Source organism: Zalophus californianus, chromosome 4, assembly GCF_009762305.2.
Source record: "Zalophus californianus isolate mZalCal1 chromosome 4, mZalCal1.pri.v2, whole genome shotgun sequence".
NCBI lineage: Eukaryota > Metazoa > Chordata > Mammalia > Carnivora > Otariidae > Zalophus > Zalophus californianus.
In genome coordinates, this window is record NC_045598.1 from 82,301,344 (window position 1) to 82,321,179 (window position 19,836).

The 19,836-nt window shown below is 33.0% G+C and overlaps 1 protein-coding gene and 1 long non-coding RNA gene across 4 annotated transcripts in view; one reads left to right on the forward strand and one right to left on the reverse strand.

The window, feature by feature from the left end:
• Window positions 1-19,836, reverse strand: part of DPYD (dihydropyrimidine dehydrogenase) — a 795,521-nt gene that overhangs the window by 672,728 nt on the left and 102,957 nt on the right. The gene's annotated exons all lie outside the window — the stretch shown is intronic.
• LOC113935846 lies at window positions 1,720-5,122 on the forward strand. Its single transcript, XR_003524137.1, has 4 exons — window positions 1,720-1,900; window positions 2,537-2,570; window positions 3,204-3,283; window positions 3,937-5,122. It is a non-coding gene; the product is annotated as an uncharacterized LOC113935846 (long non-coding RNA).

The window sequence follows — 19,836 nt, forward strand, 5'->3', positions numbered from 1 at the left end:
TGATTAATGAGATAAGCAGAAATCTTAGTTAAACTCAGCTTCTTTATGTAAGTTATCAGTGTTGGGTAACTTCAAAATGGTTAGCAGAAAGATACAGGGTAGAAAAAAATTTCTATTTGTAATTTCCTTATCTTCTCTAAAAAGATATTCAGCACCTGGAGGCAGCTTACTACATACTCATCATCATTCATTCATTCATTCAACAAATGTATCTACCTACAACAAATTTTATCAAATTATTTTATTCTATCATGCATCAGTTTTCAAAATGCTAGAGGTGTGTAATTCATAGTGTTGGAATAACAGACAATCAACTACCAAACATTTAATGAAAAATGTTAACTCTAAGTCATATGTGTATCCTACTAATACCATATATAAAATATATTTTAAAGGAAATTAAGTAGAATAAAAAATAAAGGCCATATTGTAAATTACAGTAAATGATCAGAAGAAATTTTCCTACATAAATTTGACTTTCATTTCTATACTTCTATCTTTATCTTAGCAACTTCACTTTTTGACACACTAAACAATTATAATTTCATATACATTCTTCATTTTTTAAATAATGAGCATATTATACACACTCCTGTCATTATTCAATGTTTCAAAGCTTAACTTTTATTTAACACGTATACATGATGCTCAATATAGTATAAAATTCTGAAGAATTATTAAAAATTACTGTTATGATATAAAGATATGTCTTACTTTCTTTTACCCTAGATATAATGAAATGGTATTTCTTATTCTAATAAAATATAATAAAAAACTGATCCTTCCCTATGTTACTATTGTTATTTTGAAGTCTCCCTATAAACTTGTCCTACTAACAAGAACAATATCTCATCAACAGATGCTCCCATTAAAGACACGGCAATAATGGTAACATCTTAAAACTTTTATTGCACTGCACAGATTAAAACTCACTCTCACACATATCTCTTTTAATCTACATATCAATTCTATTAGGTAGAGATTATTATCCCCATTTTATAGATGAAAGTATTGAGGCTTAAGGAAGTTGTCTGGCTTGTGTCAAATTACATAGCTAATTAAAGAAGTTAGACAGCATTCATTTTTCTTCAACGCTTTTAATCATATTGAATGGATCCCTCTATTCATATGGGCCTAATTTTCTATGAAAATAAGATTGTAATTTCTCATTCCACATTCATCAAAAATTGAATATATCCTTTCAATATACCATGAAAATCTATATTTTACTCTTTACATATTTTTGATGTAAGTAAACATCCTAATTATGAACATGACTTACATAAATGATAAGTCCTCACCTCAAGCCACTGTAATCCTTTCTTAATGCCAATATATTGTAACTTGTGAAAAAAGGTGTCAGGGAGATTCTGAATCAACAAAAGAGGGAAATATTGGAATGAAAGGGGAAGGACAAAGGGTGAGACAGAGAAACAGAAAACAAACATCCAGCAGTAGTAATATGAATTATTTGCTTAGTTACTATAAAAGTAATAATTACACTGTAACTCCATGGGAACAATGGTAATTTCACAGTAGCCCACGTTAGTGTTATCGTCCTATATCCTGATAACTGTGAAATTAATTTGTGGCACTACTGTAAGTGTCGGCCATAAGCTGTTCCCTTGGTAACAGTATTATGCTATCACAGAGAAGGAATGTTTGGCAGTAAAATGGGCAGCAGCAAGCTGATTATACAGGGAAAAGCTTCCATCTAAATACACATAGCATAGCAATCACCCTTGGAAAAACTACATGGCTTACCAAAAGAGTTCTCTCTGTTCACTGTCCATTATCTGTTGACTATAGTAGTTCAAATGAATAGCAAGTAATGATCAAATTACCAGCTTATATTTAGCAACAGGGCCTTCTTATATTTAAAGAAAAATGCAAGGATAAAGTACGAAAATTTAATACATTTCTTCTGCTCTCTTTTTTCCTTCCACCCCTGAAATTACTACTATGCCATTAGAAGACACACACACACACACACACACACACATACACACACACACACGCTTCAGTGAAAACCATGCATGTAGTTGACAGCTAGGCAAACTTTAGCTATAAACAAAGATGCCAGGTATATTTTTAAAACAATTTTGTTTACGGAAATTCATTTAAGAAGGAAAATCTGTTACATCTACAATCTACTAACTTCAAAGTCACAGAAAGAAAAGTTGAACATTTGGCCAAAAGGATAGTAGCTTAGCTTTCTACTTTTTCTTTTTCAGCATGAAATAGTCAAGAGAGCATACACTAAGGTGGAAGAGCATAACTATATGACATTGTAAGAAATCCTGAATTATAAGGGTACATTTTTAAAAAAGCCATGATCCTGGGCTTTCTATGGTTAAACAACCTAGATGCAGAGGCCAGCTTCTCCTCCTCACCTCTTCTTTCATGAAACTAGCGAGGCTGAACATCATTCCAGGATGATAACAAATTGGCTGGACATACTGTTTAGATTAGCTAATATTTATGCGTCTATGCTAAACCAAGCATCATAAGACTGGCACTATTTTGTATTTTTCAGATAGAAAATCCAGACATGAACTCTTCGGAATTCAGTAAGTCTTTTTTTTCATCTATTTTTGTTTTTTGAAATGATCAAACCATACCTAGAGTAATGACTGCCTCTTAAGATTTATGATAAGCTTCTGATGAGTAATATTTTCCTTATACATGCAATACAAGGTTAATAGTTACTAGAAGGCTTTTTTTTTTTTTAGATTTTATTTATTTGTCAGAGAGAAAGAGCAGAAGCAGGGGGAGCAGTAGGCAGAGGGAGAAGCAGGCTCCCCGCTGAGCAGGGAGCCCAATGTAAGACTCAGTCCCAGGACCCTGGGATCATGACCTGAGCCAAAGGCAGCTGCTTAACCAACTGAGCCACCCAGGCGTCCCTAGAAGGTGTTTTATTTGGCATATCATAGATTCCTGTCGACCAAAATGACTAACCTCGGGGATTACTAGGTTCTGACAAGTTTAGAAGGGTTAAATCAGACCCAGGTATCTCTTGATCTTAGCTGGCTCCTATCCACCAATCCTTTTTATCTCCCAAGTACCTGGCACATAGTAGGCTTTAAATATTTGCTGAATAATTGAATAAGTATTTTTCAAAATTCTTATTTGAGCATATTCCTAGTAAGGACATAGTCCTAACCTATATTTAGAGTCCCCTGCTCTGACTTCTACTTCTCCAGGATTATTTTCCTAATTTAGATTTCTGGATATTCTCTCTGCAATTGTCTTGGAAAATATCACTGAGAATGTGAATTACAAGGTATTTTATTTTATTTTATTTTAATTACTAACTACACATAGGCTAACCAAAAACTAGGCTAATAAACCCTGATTTAACAGAATTCTCTGTGACAATAAAAAACATAGTTAAATATTTCTGCTATTATGAATTTATCACTTACTTGGTATATGACCATGGACAAGTTTCTTAACCCATTTGAATCTCAGTCTCTTCACACATAAAATGGGTATAATAATAATACCTACCTCATGGGATTGTTATTAAAAAGAAGTAAGATAACCCATATAAAGTATTTGTATAGTATTGAAAAAAAAGAGATCACAATAAACATGTTATTATTTATTAAATAAACAGATTCAAGGTACTTAAGACTTACATACTTCAGTGATTAAATTTTTCATCTGCCATTTCATGTAGCTCACAATATGTTCAAAGACCTTTGCTAAGTTATTTATTATATACCAGGAAATAGAGGAAATATTTAAAAAAGGATACTTAGCTGTCAGAGAAAAGTATAAGTTTCAGCTTTGTCATTTAAGAGACTTCCCATCTACAAATTGTTAAAATTTTTGAATCATAATTTTCTATCTATAAAAAAGGATAGAGATTGTAAGTCTCTACTTGCTTATTTTTGTTAATATGAAATTCATACTTCTTTCCATGGCCAACAGACCCTGTCTTGCCTCGGATCTCATCTTCCTCAATGAAGCTCCATCCATATTGCCCTTTTCAGAGTCCTCAAACATGTCAAGCTTGCCCTCATGTCAAGATAGGCCTGGAACTCCATGTCCTTTACCACAGTGGTACCTTCCCCTCACCCATGGAAAGCAACATGGATGCACAGAGGATGTATACAATGATTAGTCAAGCACATTTCATCAATTAAGAACAGGTTTCCATGAAGTTTGTACATCTGAATAACCTGAGTGCTTCTTAGGAAACTTTACTGATTATCCTAGCCTTGCAATATAATGTGGCCCTGATCTGTTTAATCAATCAGCAAGTTTTCAAGGAAGTTACTGAGTACATGACAGTAATTTCCAGAGGCAAATTGATAGATGCATGAATAAGATCTCATCCTAAAAAAAGAAAAAGAATCACCTTCTGAAAGTCCATGCTAGTTATCTGAAATAACAAAGGGGAAGCGCAAACTATGTGATCCGTCAGAATGTGAGATAAACATGTGTTGCTACTCTGTGATTTTGGTCTTTATCCCAGTCTGACCCATTTCTTCAGATTGTTACCTCAAGATGCTCTCCCATGGAGTTTGCACTGAGTATACTTTAATCCAGTTTCTTAAAAATCCATAACAAATTACTAGGGTCTCAATGACTTATCAAAACTCCTATGTTTCAAAAATGATACATAAGAATCATAATATTCAGTAAATGTGAATAAAGTATTTCATACCTGCAGGGTAGAATTTTTCCACTGGAGCAGAACAAGAAAAAAAAAATAAAAGTACACATGCCAAGACTAGAACCTTGTTGTCACTCTAAAGTGTATTCCTTCTAAATTTACTAACTCAAACATCCCATGCTTCCAGTGTGGATCTCTTAACCTCCCATTTTGCTTGCACAATCCCCCCATTAGTACTGGTCTTCATGCTCTTCAAGACCTCTGTTATATTCTGTGTTCCAAAGTGGTTAAATTGAAGACACCAGAACTAGACTATCTAATGGTTCGAATTGCTGATGTTATTTATTACCTGTATAATCTTAGGTATGATTCTCTTTACTGTAAAATTAGTGTAAGAATAACATCTCACATTTAAGTAATAATAATACCTACATCATAGGACTGTCATAAGAATTAAGTGAGTAAAAAAATGTTAAGTATTTAGATGAGTTCTTGGCATCTGGTGAGCAATAAATTATTATTATTATTACTATTGATTCCTCCAATTTTTCTTTATCCATTTTGTTTGTCCCTGTTTTTACTTGACAAACTCTATTTTAAATCATTTCAAAAAACTTTTGTAAAAATGTGAAGCCCCTTATTACTTAGTTCTTTCATTATGCCTTTCTTAGAAAATTCATATTCTGGATGAAAACACCCATGTTCACAGAGAAAGCTATACATACATACAAAAAAACCAGCATCATGATATAGCCAGGGTCACTGATTAACTGAGCTCTCATGACTCCACATCAAGGAAACACATTTCTTTAGTCAATCTCCCACTATTCCATTCTTCAGAGCAACTATTTAAAACTTTCATCTTTCCTTCTGATTTCCAAGCCATTCCTATTCCATTCCTTTATCTTCAGTAGATTGCCTTCTTTCTATTTTTATGACAAAATAAAAGCCTTTAGGTGGTGTTCCCTAACAGTGCTGCTACCATTTCTCTAAAGCTATTTCTAAAGATGGATCATTGTCTTTTCTCTTGCCTTATAACACAATGGTGTTTCTGGTCCTCTTCCTATCAAACTGGAATCCCCACAGATGGAGCTGGATTCCACCTTTACCTTCTCTAAAGTCACATGCTTTCAATTTTCACCTCTTCTTTTACTTCCTAGAACTACCTTATTAGCATCTAATTATTTTTGGTTACTCCAATCTGATAACATTGCTCCCTGAAGCCTACATCTTCTTCCTCCTGTGCATAGCCAGAAAGTCAAAAGAAGTTTGTTGTCTGAACTGACTGTCCCCATTTCCTACCTGTCCATTAACTTATTCATACATCCCACCTGTCTGTTCCAATCTAGCTTCAGCTCCTATTTTTCCATGGATATGGCTCATGTCACTAACTATGTCCATGCCATTCATTCCAGAGAATATTTATTCAGATCTCCTCTTATTTGATCTTTCAGAAGCGTTCAATAAAGTCGGCTACTCTCCATCTTAAAAATTGTTCCTTTCACTTTAAAAACATTCTATTTTTAAATAGAATGGCAGGTAAGGGGATGGATGAAATAGATGAAGGGGATTAAGAGCACTCTTAGCACTAAGAAATGTATAGAATTGTTGAATCATAATATTATAATGTGCACCTAAAACTAATATAACTGTATATTAATTATAATTAAATTTAAAAAATCTATTTTCTTATGCCTATTTGACATTCTCCAGTGACCACTGTTTTTATTTGAGTTTTCCCACTCTTTTCCTAAATGATTGGTTTTATTTTTGTTGTTGTTGTTCTTGGTTTTGGGTTTGTTTGTTTTAGATTTTATTTATTTAACAGAGAGCGAGAGAGAGCACACGCAGGGAGAGCAGCAGGCAGAGGGAGAGGGAGAAGCAGGCTTCCTGCTGAGCAGAAGCCTAATGAGGGGCTCCATCTCAGGACTCTGGGATCATGACCTGAGCTGAAAGCAGACACTTAAGCAACTGAGCCACCCAGGTGCCATAAATGATTGTTAAATTTTGGAGTTCTTTAAAATTTTACTGTGGTCTTTTCTTTGTTTCATTTCACTCATTTCCAGGCCTTCAACCACATCTCCATACCTATCTAATTTGTCCAGCATTCTCAGATTTCCACACCAGAGCCCACTTTTGTCTTTATCTTTGGGCGATGTGTCAAATATAATTATTAAATCTATTCATCCACTCACTCATTCACTCATTCAACAAGTGCTTACTAAGCATTTGTCATGTCCCAGGAACAGTTCTCCATGCTAGGGATACACAGTGAACAAACACACACACAACTTTCTGCCCTCACAGAGCTTTATTCTATTGAGGGAGATACATTAAAGATTATAAACAAGAAACATATATAGTAAATTAGTTATGAGTTCTCAGGAAAAAAAAAAGGAAAGATGGACAAGAAATGATGATGATGTAAGTGGGGTTACTTTTAGATAGCTGCCAAGGAAGACCTCTCTAGGAAGGTAACGTTTGCAAGAGAAGAAGCAAGTCATGCCAATATACAGGCAATATACAGGGAAAGGGAACAGCAAATGCAAAGGACACTGTCTCTTTTATTTCCTTTTTCCTTGTGTTCTGTGAAACTGTTTTTATGGTTTGCCTCCACTCTCTCTTATTGAATTTTCAGTCATGTGCAGTAACTATCCACTGCCTAGCAGTTTTTTTTTTTAATTTTCTGACTCCTCTTCTTAATTGTTTACTTTGCAATAAGTGATAAATATGATTTATTTTATTATTTGACTAGTAGTGTCTTATCCTCAAGCAAGCAGATCCATTTTTTAATTTATTTTAGAAGCAGGATATAAATGATAGATAACAAAATAAATTAAATCAAAATACATCAATATGTCAACTGAGCTTTTACTTTGTGAAGGGCACTATGCCTCACAGAAAAAGAGATGCAAGGAAGCCAGATTGTGGTGGGTTGAGGTATGACTGGGAGGTAAAGGCATGGAGTCACACTGTTCAGACTACACATTCCAAAAGCTTGGCAGTGAAACACACTCCAGATAAATTTGAAGTTGGATACAGCACAATTCTGTCAGTTGGCTCTTAGTGAGTTCTTTCAGGCTCTTAAAACTATTTAATTATGAACATATGAGCATAAGCCTTAATTAAGACAAATCTTTCTTCTGCCTGAATAAGAACCACCAAGATGTCAGAGGGCAAGACTAGAAGTTTCTGTCTGAACCATTTTAGCCTCCCCATTTACAGACTGTACAACTGTGTCATGCTACCAGGAACCATCAAACATGCTCTCACATAGGTGGAGGGCCATTACCACTTCAGTAAGAACTCTGGACTTGTAAAAGAAATAGACAAGGCACCACTGAGTCAGAAGCAATTTCTACTACTCAAAGTACATTTGTCCTTTGGACGTCCCACGTATGTTCCCTCAGAAATTTCTGTTATCAAAAATCCCGGGTATATTATTTCAAGACTCACTTTCTGACACCCTGACTTTTGGAACTGGAAAAAGTCTGGTGTAGTTGTCTGAGCTCTCCTACTTATCCTTCTTGCCTTGGCTGACACTTCTGAAACCTAGACCTCTTAGCATTAAAAATATGTATGTCTTAAATTTCTACAAACCCATATAATGAACATGTTTTTCCTCTTATGCTAGAGTCCCAGGTGTGACCCTGAAATGATTTCCGGTTATTTTTCAAAAATTCTACTGGATCCTATATCAATTTTTGGTATGTTTGTTGTTGTTGTTGTTTAATTTATACCACCAGTAACATTCTTTCCTCAAACTGAACTGAACTGGCTCATCAAGACAGTCAAGTAAATAGAAATCTGCAAAAAAAACTGATACAGGTAAAAGCAGCATTTAAATGATTCAAAGTTTTGTTCTTATATGTCTTCAACATACAAGTTTATTAACCTTTTCAAATAAAACCATTATTTTCTCAAACCAAAGGTATGAAATTATAATAAAAGCAATTAAATATATTAAATGCTGTATAATTATCTCATTTATATGGCTAAGGTTATTAGTTTATATTTGATGTCTTTAAAATAACTCCCATTTGCAGTTACATTTCAAACTGCAGATTTGACACACCAGTCAGGAGGAATGTCACAGTTCCTGCTGTGCTAAACTTACTGAAACAAATAGAAAAAATACTTTATTGTGTTTTGTTCCTGTTTTACTATTTTGTAATTGGACTACCCTACAGGAAATACTCTTCTTTATAATATATCACTGAGTTACTATAATAATCTTCTTTCATGCTCTTCCTTTATAGACAACATAAGAATTTCTGAATTATTATTTTATATTAAGGCTAAATAGTATGACCAAAAAACCCTTAAAAGACATTAATCAAAAAGGTGTTTTATAATTACTTATAATGATGGCAACTGTTCCTAATAACATGATTGAATTTATATTTTTGACAATGGAAATATGGGCTCACATACTCATATACAAATATCTATAAAACTACCCAAAAACAGAGAGATGGAAAGCATTCTAGGGAAAAAATGTGCCTTTTTTGAATTTTTTATTTTATTTATTTATTTTTTAACATATAATATATTATTTGTTTCAGAGGTACAGGTCTGTGATTCAACAGTCTTACACAATTCACAGCATGTTTTAAATGATAGCAGCATAGTATCTTACTATTTAAAGATTAGCAAGTTGTTTTTTCCTTTTGATTATTAAATAAAACATGTCTTAAAAACAAAGTCTTCTATACAAAGTAGCTTTTGAAATTTATACATGGAGATGGTCATTTAGGGTTATTTTTGACACTGCTTATATATTATCATGTATTCCATGGTTAATCTTGTCAACATTTAAAAAAACACCTTTATGAAAGTGCTAATATCTTCATTGAAGAATTAAAAGTAATCTTTAGAAAATACTTGAAAACTCCACCCCATTTCTCCCTGGATGCCACATGTTAAGACTATCTTTAAAGTGAAAATAACTTTCAATGAAGTTATTTTGTCACTGAAGTAATAAAATTCATTCAAATGCTTTTTAAGCTGGGGTAGCTTTATGAACAATTACGCTAAGTAGCAGTAAAATTTCATTTCTAGTGAGTAATGAAAAGTCTTATTACATTTTATTTAGAAAAAGAAAATTTGTTAATATTAAATGTCATTTTTCTTAATCTTAATTTTCAGGTAATGCAGACATCTTTGAGGGGGGAGTATATATAATGGGATATAATATCCAATCCGGAGCTTCATACAAGTAACACCTGTTCCTTAAGTATTATCAGGATTAACTGAGGATCAGCTTATAAGGATACCAAAAGATTTTGTTTCACATAAAAACACTTACAATTTCTTTAGGAATAGGCACAATTGTGAATACTACAATAACAAAAAATGGAAAGAAATTAAGCATAATTTTGCAAATTATATCCTATTGTATGATGTCCTAAAACTCACTATTTGTAAGGTTTTAACATGCATTTATTTCATAAAACGTTAATTAGACGCATGCTAAATGTATCTTTGACATTATCTATCCCTAAAGAATCTCACTGATATTTATTTTCCTACACCAAAGTCTAAGTCATTTGACTGGATTCACCCAGGTATAGCATACTTAATGATACAGAACTCTCTCCTGAGAAAAGAGGGAATTAAAGAAATTAGAAGACAACAGGTCGCATATTTCAGTTGTAAAAACAGATACTTTAGGAAAAGTAAGTGCTTAAGTGGTCATATAAAAGGCTCAATTAAAACTAATTTTGCTTTATCTCTTGGGATTTTTAAACCTATACTTCTGAGCATTGAATTGAGTTGACAGGACCAAGTTATCCTTAATTGTTCCTTGTTTAACTTGACCAATTAATTCTTTTCAAAGTAGTGAATTATTTCACTTGCATTTGAGGTAACCTGAACATACACTATTTTTGTTTTGAAAAAAAGATAAATACTAATTAGACACTTAATAAAATATTGTCTTAAAACAAGCAATGACCTTGTTCTATTTTGATTCATTTAAATGAAATATAAATTGAAAAGTGTTTTGAAAAATAACGTTCATGGAGGTTAAGGAGATTACTAAGAATTACAGACAGTCCTAGTGACAGAGCCAAAATTAGAACCCTGGGACTGTAGGAGCCAGTTGAAAAGTAAAGCAAATAAATTTTGGTTTTGATCAGTTGAGTTTGAGGTTCCTGATGAACATTCAAAAGCTCAAATAAGCCTTAGAACCATGGCTCTGGGGTTCAAGAGAGTGATATGGCAGATAATACAGACTTAGGAGACACTAATATACAGACTGTGGATAAAGGCAAAAGAAGTAGATTATATCACTAAAGGCATGAAAGCAGTGAGAAGAGAACCAGGGATGAAAACTTCTTATGTGCCTATATTTTAGAAAAAATGATGGGGGAAGTGGATTCAATATTCTGCTTGAAAGGAACAAAACAAAAAATAAATTATAGAAAAAGAGATTTGTTTTTCTTTAAAGTTATAATGACATGTAATTGCTTATATTTACTCAGGATATAACTCATTACCATAACAATGTGTTAAAGTAGACAAATGGAGACCTCAACTTCTAGGCAGAATGTAGTAGGTCACAGGAAGCCAATCAATGCTCCCATTGCCAAAAACTAGAAAAAGCCAAATAAACCACAAGGAGAGGCATTGGAGATCTGAGAAAGCAAAGAAAACTACACAAACTAAAGTTCCTGAGAGGGGAGAACATTCTCAAGATGAGCTGAGGAGAAGTCAGCAAAACTTTTAATGATTATTGGGATGAAGAAAGAGACATTATAATTGGAAACTTAAGAAGACATATACATGTCTGTTTCCTTACTGAACATATGCAGAATTCTAATGGTGTGCAGGAGGCTTAAAGAGTAGGGCTGAAAGATTGTAAAAGCAGACAGAAAAGTGGGGGAGGGGTAGATGAGAATGAAATGAAAAGTGTTAGAACCAAAAGGAGAAAATGGAGAAATCTCCAATCATTGTTGAAGGTGTTAATAACCTCCTCTCAGAAAAAATAAATACTAAAATAAATAAAAATCAGCACAGATATTTAAGATCTAGATAACATCATCAACAGCCTTTAATTGATATTTATAGGACACTACACCCAACAACTGCAGAATAAATATTCCTGCCACGTCCACATGAAACATTCACCAAAAATAAATCATATGCTGGATAAAAGTCAACCTTCAAAAGATTGACACATTTTTATCACCCCAAGTCCAAAGTTTACATAAGGGTAATATGTTTTACATTTTATGAATTCTGACAAATGTATAAATGTATAAAGACATGTAACCGCCATTATAGTATCAGAGAACAATTTCTCTGCCCTAAAATCCCTGTGCTCCACAAATTCACCCTTCCTCCCAAACCCCTGGCAACTCCTGATCTTCTTACTATCTCTATAGTTTTGCCTTTTCAAGAATGTCAAGTAGTTGGAATTATATACTATGTAGTCTTCAGATGGGCTTCTTTCATTTAATAACACACATTTAAGTTACCTCTGTTTTTGCATGGTATAATAACTAATTTCTTTTTAGTGCTGAATAATATGCCATTGTCTGTATATACTACAGTTTATTTATCTATTCATCTACTGAAGAACATCTTGGTTCCTTCCAACGTTTGCAAGTATGAATAAGGCTACAATAAACACCCAGGTGCAGGTCTTCATGAGGAGGTTTTCAATTCATTTGGGTAAATATTGAGTGCAATTGCTGAATCATATGGTAAGAATATGTTTGGTTTTGTAAGAAACTGCCAAACTATCTCCCAAGTGGCTGTACTATTTTGCAGTCTCATCAGCAATGAATGAGAGATCCTCTTGTTCCACCTCTTTGTCAGCATTTGGTGGTGTCAGTGTTTTCACTTTCTGAAACATATGTATTCTAACAGGTATAATGGCATCTCACTATATTAATTTGCCACTCCTTAGTTATGTATGATATTGAGCATATTTCCACATGCTTATTGTCCATCTGTGTATCTTCTTTGGTGAGTTATATATTCAGATCTTTTGCCCTTTTTCTAATCAGGTTGTTTTCTTATCATGGAGTTTTAATAGTTCATTGTATATTTTGTAACAGTCCTTTATCAAATCTGTCTTTTAAAAGTTCTTTTTTTCCTAATAAATGTGGCTTGTCTTCTCATTCTGTTGCAGTGTCTTTCAAAGAGCAGAAGTTTTTTTAATTTTAATAAGGTGCAGATTATCAATCTTTCTTTCATGAACCATGCCTTGATATTGTACCTAAAAGTCATTGCTAACTCAAGATCATGCAGGTTTTCTCTTATGTTGTCTTCTGGGAATTTTCTAGTTTTGCAATTTACATTTAAGTCTACCATCCATTTTGAGTTAATTTTTGTGAAAGGGGTAAGGTCTGTTAAGATTTTTCTTTTCTTTTCTTTTTTTTTTTTTTTTGCATGTGGAAGTCATTGTTCCAGCCCTATTTCTTGAAAGATTATCCCTTCTCTATTGTATTGTCTTTGCTCCTGTGTCAAAGATCAGTGGAGTATATTTGCATGCGCCTATATCTGAACAATCTGTTCTGTTCCATTGATTTGTCTATTCTTTAGCCAATATACCATCTTGATTACTGAGCTTTATAGAATGTCTTAAAGTAGGGTAGTGTCAGTCCTCCGATTTCATTCTCCTTCAATACTGTATTGCCTATTCTGAGTCTTTTACCTGTCCATGTTAATTGTAGAATCAGTTTGCCGATAACCAAAAATATCTTGCTGGGATTTTGATTCAGATTCTGTTGAATATGAAGATAAAGTTGGAAAGAACTGACAGATGAACAATAGAGTCTTCCTATCTAGGAACATGGGATATCTCTTTCCTTCCTTTCTACCTTCCTTTCATCCTTCTATTTCATTCATTAGAGTTTCATAGTTTTCTCCCTATGGATCTTGTACATACTTTGCTAGATTTATATATACATATTTCATTTTCTTGGATGCTAATGTAAATGCTATTTTTTGTTTCAAATTCCAATTGCTCATTGCTGATATTAGGAAAAATGACTTTTGTGTATTAACTTTTCTCTTACAACCTTGATATAAATTCCTTATTAATTCCAATGGGGTTTTTTCATCATTTTGTCAGATTTTCTACATAAACAATCATATCATCTGTAAACAAATACAGTTCTATTTCTCCTTTCCCAACCAGTATACCTTTTATTTCTTTTCATTATCTTATTGCATTAGCTAGGATTCTAGTAAGGTACTGAAATGGAATGTTAACGGTATACTGCCTCACCTTATTCCTGATCCTATTAGGCAAAACATTTTTTTTTTAATTTGGGTTTTTTAAATCTTTTTATTACTTAAAATAATGACATATATCCATAATCATTTTTCAATTATGGTAAAAATGGCAAGGACAGTTAGTTTTTACAATAAACTGTAAAACTACTGTCCAAAGTGGCTGTAAACTTTCCTCTAAATTATGCTTTAATTACATCTATAAAATTTTGATGTTTTATTTTCATTATTATTCAGCTCCAAATACTTTTTTTTAAAGATTTTATTTATTTATTTGACAGAGAGAGACACAGCAAGAGAGGGAACACAAGCAGGGGGAGTGGGAGAGGGAGAAGCAGGCTTCCCGCTGAGCAGGGACCCCGATGCGGGGCTCGATCCCAGGACCCTGGGATCATGACCTGAGCCGAAGGCAGATGCTTAATGACTGAGCCACCCAGGCGCCCCAGCTCCAAATACTTTTTTAAATATCCCTATGATTTCTTCTCTGTTCCATGGTTATTTTGAAATGTATTGTTTAATTTCTAAGTATTTAGGCCACTGTGGCTGAAAGTAAGTGAGAAACTGAGTCATAAAATATAAAGTCGAGGCGACAGTGGAGAGGATCCAGATTATATAGGGCATTGTTGGAATTTTCCCTTTTGCTCCAAGTGAGAGGTAGGAAGTCACTGAGGGGTTTGGAGTGAAGAAGAAACATGATTTGATAAATTAATAAGATGTTTCTGGCTGCTTTGTGTAGAATAGCCTTCATGGAGGCCAAATGGAAGTGTGGTCCTCAACCTTGGCTCCATTCTGGAATTACTTGGGATGCTTTAAAAATACTGATACTAACTATAGTCTCCCCCCACCACACACACACACCATTTCATTTAATTAGTCTGGAGTTTGGCTTAGGTATTGGGGATGGTATGGGTAAGGTATACTGCTTTTTAAGGTATACTTTTTTAAGGCATACTGCTATACCTATTTTAAATACTTTAAAAAGTCCTATCCTCCCCAAGATGATTCCAGTATGCATTCAAGGTTCCATGTATCATCACATTTGAACTGCATTTGTTGTTATATATAATCAGACAAAATGATAAAATAATATAAATAATAAAAATATAATAAGAGGCATGTAATAATTTAGTTATATCTAGAAAATCCTAGTTTGCTCACAGTTATAGGTTACAAATAGCATTTATTAGAATCAATATAGACATGATACCTTTTTGAAATAACTACATCATCTATAGAAAAATTCTGTGACAAATATATTTGTTATGACCCTTAAAATCATGCAGATTTTTGGTAGACATACTGAAAGAACATCAATTCTTTAAAGATTTCAGATGGGCAGAATAATCTTGAATAAATATGAATTGCAGTATAAGTTTTATACTAATAACAAATAATAGTAGACTTTCATTTTAATGGAATGACCCAACTCAAGGAATGATTCTCAGATTTTAATTAATGGTAGTGACTGGTTCAAACTGGCATCTAATGTTTTTTAAATTATTTGTTGTTTGCCTCTCTCTCTTTTTTTCAAGCCATGTGGCAAACCATAAGACAAACTGTTAACTATAAAGGATAAACTGAGGGTTGCCAGAGGAGGGATGGGTGGGTGCATAGGATAAATGGGTGATGGGTATTAAGGAGTGCACTTGTGATGAGCACTGGGTATTGTATGTAAGTGATGAATCACTAAATTCTACACCTGCAACTAATATTACACTGTATGTTAACTAACTGGAATTTAAATAAAAACTGAAAAAGAAAAAAATAAATTATTAATATATTTTATTCATAGTCATTTAATTATAATTATGTGTCAAACCCAGTAAGGTTTTCTTTGCATTGAAAAAAATCTTATACTTGTTTCGCTCTTTTAAAAAGAAAAAATCTGATCTCCAAAACAGCTTTTTCATCCAAACTGTTTAAATTTCAACACAATTCTTACCCCTGGGTGAGAAATGTCTCAAGCAATATTCTCTCACAGAATATGAAATTATAAATAACTTCTAAGGGGATGAAGGAAAAATGAAATATGGGGGGAAAATATGACAATGACAAATATAATACCAGTAAGTAATTTAACCTTATTGTAAATCATTTTTCTTTCCCATCTTAAAAAATAATAATGAAAATAAAAAGATTTTTCCAAAGTCTCTTGAAAGATAGAGGAAGTATATTGGCAAGATGACTGGTCTGTAAACAGCACTGATATCCATTAAAAGTATTACTTCTGGAGTCCAATGACAAAACACTCATTTTCACTAAAACTTGATGAAAGTTGATATTATGGAAGATTTCAAAATAAAATGACTATTATTTCTTCTATTTGCATTCCAAAATAATGGCCCTTAAAATGCGAGAGAACTATAAGGCTAAAAGTTAGGAAATGTACTAAATTAAACTAATTTTCTTAGAAGGTTCTTGGAAAACATTTGGATGATTGAACTTTAAACATCAAGAGCATTTTTTAAAAAGACCTCAGAGTATCCCATATGGCATCTCATTTAATACTAAAAAAACTTCTTTGTGGACTAGAAGTAAATCAATTATTTATAATTCACAGATCTATAGATTGGTTAAATTTTTGAAATGAAGGAAGTTCCTTCGATGGTTCCATGGGTATAAAACTTTATAAAGGAGTTAAAATAATGGCTCATGGAACACATCACAATATTTCCAATCAATATCAGATATCATGTATGGTAACTTTAGTAGATGCCATGATTCTTCACACATTTATCAGAATAATTAACAAACTAACATATCACAGTGTTGTATTTTTACAGGTACCACATTGTGGCAAACTAGTGCCAAAATGAAGAGTAACATTATACTGTTTCATAATGTAGATGGTTCTTCAGTGGTTAGTCCACATTTTAACTCTAAACCATAAACATAACAAATTAATTTTAATTGATTCAGTGGCACTGACACCAAGACCTCATATTGGTTGCGTATTGGTGATTTTACAATTGCAATTGGAGGTTTATCTGTGAATTATGCTTATTTACTTGAATGAGTAATCTAGGAAGTACAACTTCTTCAATTTCAAGGAATAGCCCAGAAACTGGGAAATAATGACACTCAGTAAATGTTCTATAGTCATCTTTGTTAATAAAATTGGAAGAGCTTCGTACTATTTTTCAGTATTAGTCTATCAGAGACAATCACAAATTCGTTAACATATTTACCAAATTATTTTTTGAAATTTATTTTATTTATTTATTTTAAGATTTTATTTATTTTTTTGAGAGAGAGAGCATGAGCAGAGAGAGGGAGAAGCAGACTCCTGCTGGGCAGGGAGCCCAAGGCGGGGCTCGATCCCAGGACCCTGAGATCATGACCTGAGCCAAAGGCAGACACTTAACTGACAGAGCCACCCAGGCGCACCTGAAATTTATTTTAATTGATTTATGTCAAGTCTGCTCTTAACCAGAGGCCAATAAACTATGACCCATGGGATAAATCCACCTGGCTGCTCGTTTCTATAACATTTTATTAGAACACAGCCACACCAACGCAGCCACACATATTAGTTCACATATTGTCTATGTGTCTGGTTTTGCACTACATCAGCATAACTGAATAACAACAACAGAGACTGTGTGTGCCAGAAAGTGGAAAGTATTTACTATATGGATGTTTATGTAGAAGTTTGCTTCTTCTTTAAAAAAAAATATTTTGTTTATTTCTTTGAGAGAAGGAGAGCATGAGCAGGGGGGAGGGGCAGAGGGAGAGGAAGAGAGAAATCTCAAGCAGAACCCCCGCTGAGCGCAGAGCCTGCCGTGGGGCTCCATCCCAGGACCCTGAGATCATGACCTGAGCTGAAACCAAGAGTCAGAGGCTTAACCGACTGAGCCACCCAGGTGCCCCAAAAGTGTGCTTATTTCTGTTTTAGACTATCAAGTTGCCATGCTTTGTATTTGTCAACTGAAGTAACAAAGTCAGAAAAAAGTCTAACTTACTATCTTCACCAATTATCAGAATAATACACTTTTTTCCTTCCCCAAAGATTAATAAACCCAAACACTCCCAATGGATGTAATTCAGTATATATCCTAATAACCTGTACAAATACTAGATAAGAAAAGGTATTAATTTTCTGTTAAAAGTTAATGTGCTGATAATTGAGAAATAGCATAACTAAACTACAATGTATATCTTCCAGAAGAGAAGACTATTACAGAAAAAGAAATACAATCAGTTATTATTTTATAGTACATGTGGAATAAACCCAAGCTAATTAGAAGGGGCAATAACAAAAGATGCCAATGTGTTATGAACAATAATGTATTATCTATAAACTCATTCTATTATTCTTCTTAAGTTGTAGAAAATGCCAAGCATAATTACAAAATATGTATTCAAAACATGTAAACCACTAATTTTCCACTTGTAAAAGCCTGATTCAAAAAGCAATTTACTTTATGGTTTACTTAAGCTTTGCAACTACATTAAAATATGATAGTATATACACAACAGCTTGTTAACAAGATTATCATAACATTAAAATCATAATGTGGCACTTCAATTATGGATACTTAAAATTAAAGCTAATCCTCACAGTACCAATTTTTATCTCCTAAATAATTTTAGCTATTAGCTGCTCATTCAAAGTCTGTATCTAAAATGATAAGCATTCTAGACTAAGACTTAGCTCTGCACTTTTCCTTGGTAGCAAAACAAAAGCTGTATCCCTTCCTTTCTAGTCTTTAATACACAGTCTTAAGCTACTAAGGGGAAAATGCAATTTTTTTTGTTAGCATGGCTAAATTCTACTTATGTATACTGCTGTTAATTTGTTGTTTTAAATATAAACATCCACTTTACCAATGATTCATATTTTCTTTTCTGGCTTTATCACTCTAAAGTTACTGAGTTGTCATAAAATGGTAGTTACAATTTTAAATACTCCTTTTAAATACTTCTATAAATACTCCTTTTAAATAGTGTCTAGTACATAGTAGGCACCAGGTTAAATGAACAAATGTTTAGACTAATGAATATGATAATGAATTTTATAAATATATAATTAAATTAACCTATGCCTGATTTCATCTGTGCTGTTTCAAAAAATTTATCACTGATAAGTATATGATCAATATTTCTCATATTCAAGTTCTAATTAAAATTCAAAGTAGAGAAAAAGATTTGTAAATCAACATAGTTCCAAATTCATATATACCAATCACTACCAAATCCATAAATAATTCAGAAGTATTAATGCTAAGCATATATTTAATTTTATTAATAAACATTACTGAGAATTAATATAGAACTTTTCTCCTATTTCCCATGAATAGTGAAAAATTAAAATATCTTTGGTCCATCCAAAATTAAATGACAAATCTTGCTTTCATTCACCCCTGGAGTGAATGAAAGTAACATTTGTAATTTATACTGTAAACAGATGATACCAAAAATATGTTTGTGTATACCCATATGTATACGTGTGTCAAATATGTGTATGTATATATACATATATTCATATCACACAAATTGCATAAACTTAATTACATAGAATATATAATCAAATGCAATTAATTTCGTATATTTTTAGGTAATTAATCATTTCCCTAATACCTAACCTACATTTTCTAAGCTGTATTCCAGTACTATTTATTAGAGTAGTCATATCATCATTATCTAGAAAAAGTGATAGCACAATTTTGTGTCTAGATTCCACAAAATCTTAAGATATTCAGCTCGGTCACCACACGCATATGTTAGATGACCAAATGCAGGAACCTAGTGTGGGCATGGTGGAATATGTGCCTCTTTATAAAAGAAACAATAAAGACAAAATATTCTCCTCTGCATAGAAGAGGATACTCTTGTAATTTGCTGACTTGGCGGGGGTGGGGGGCAATTTTCTAGAGAGATACCTGCTGATCCCTTTAGTGAAAGAAGACTTGGAGAAATATAATTATGAAGGATCAAGAAATCTGATTAAAATAGAAAACTAACAC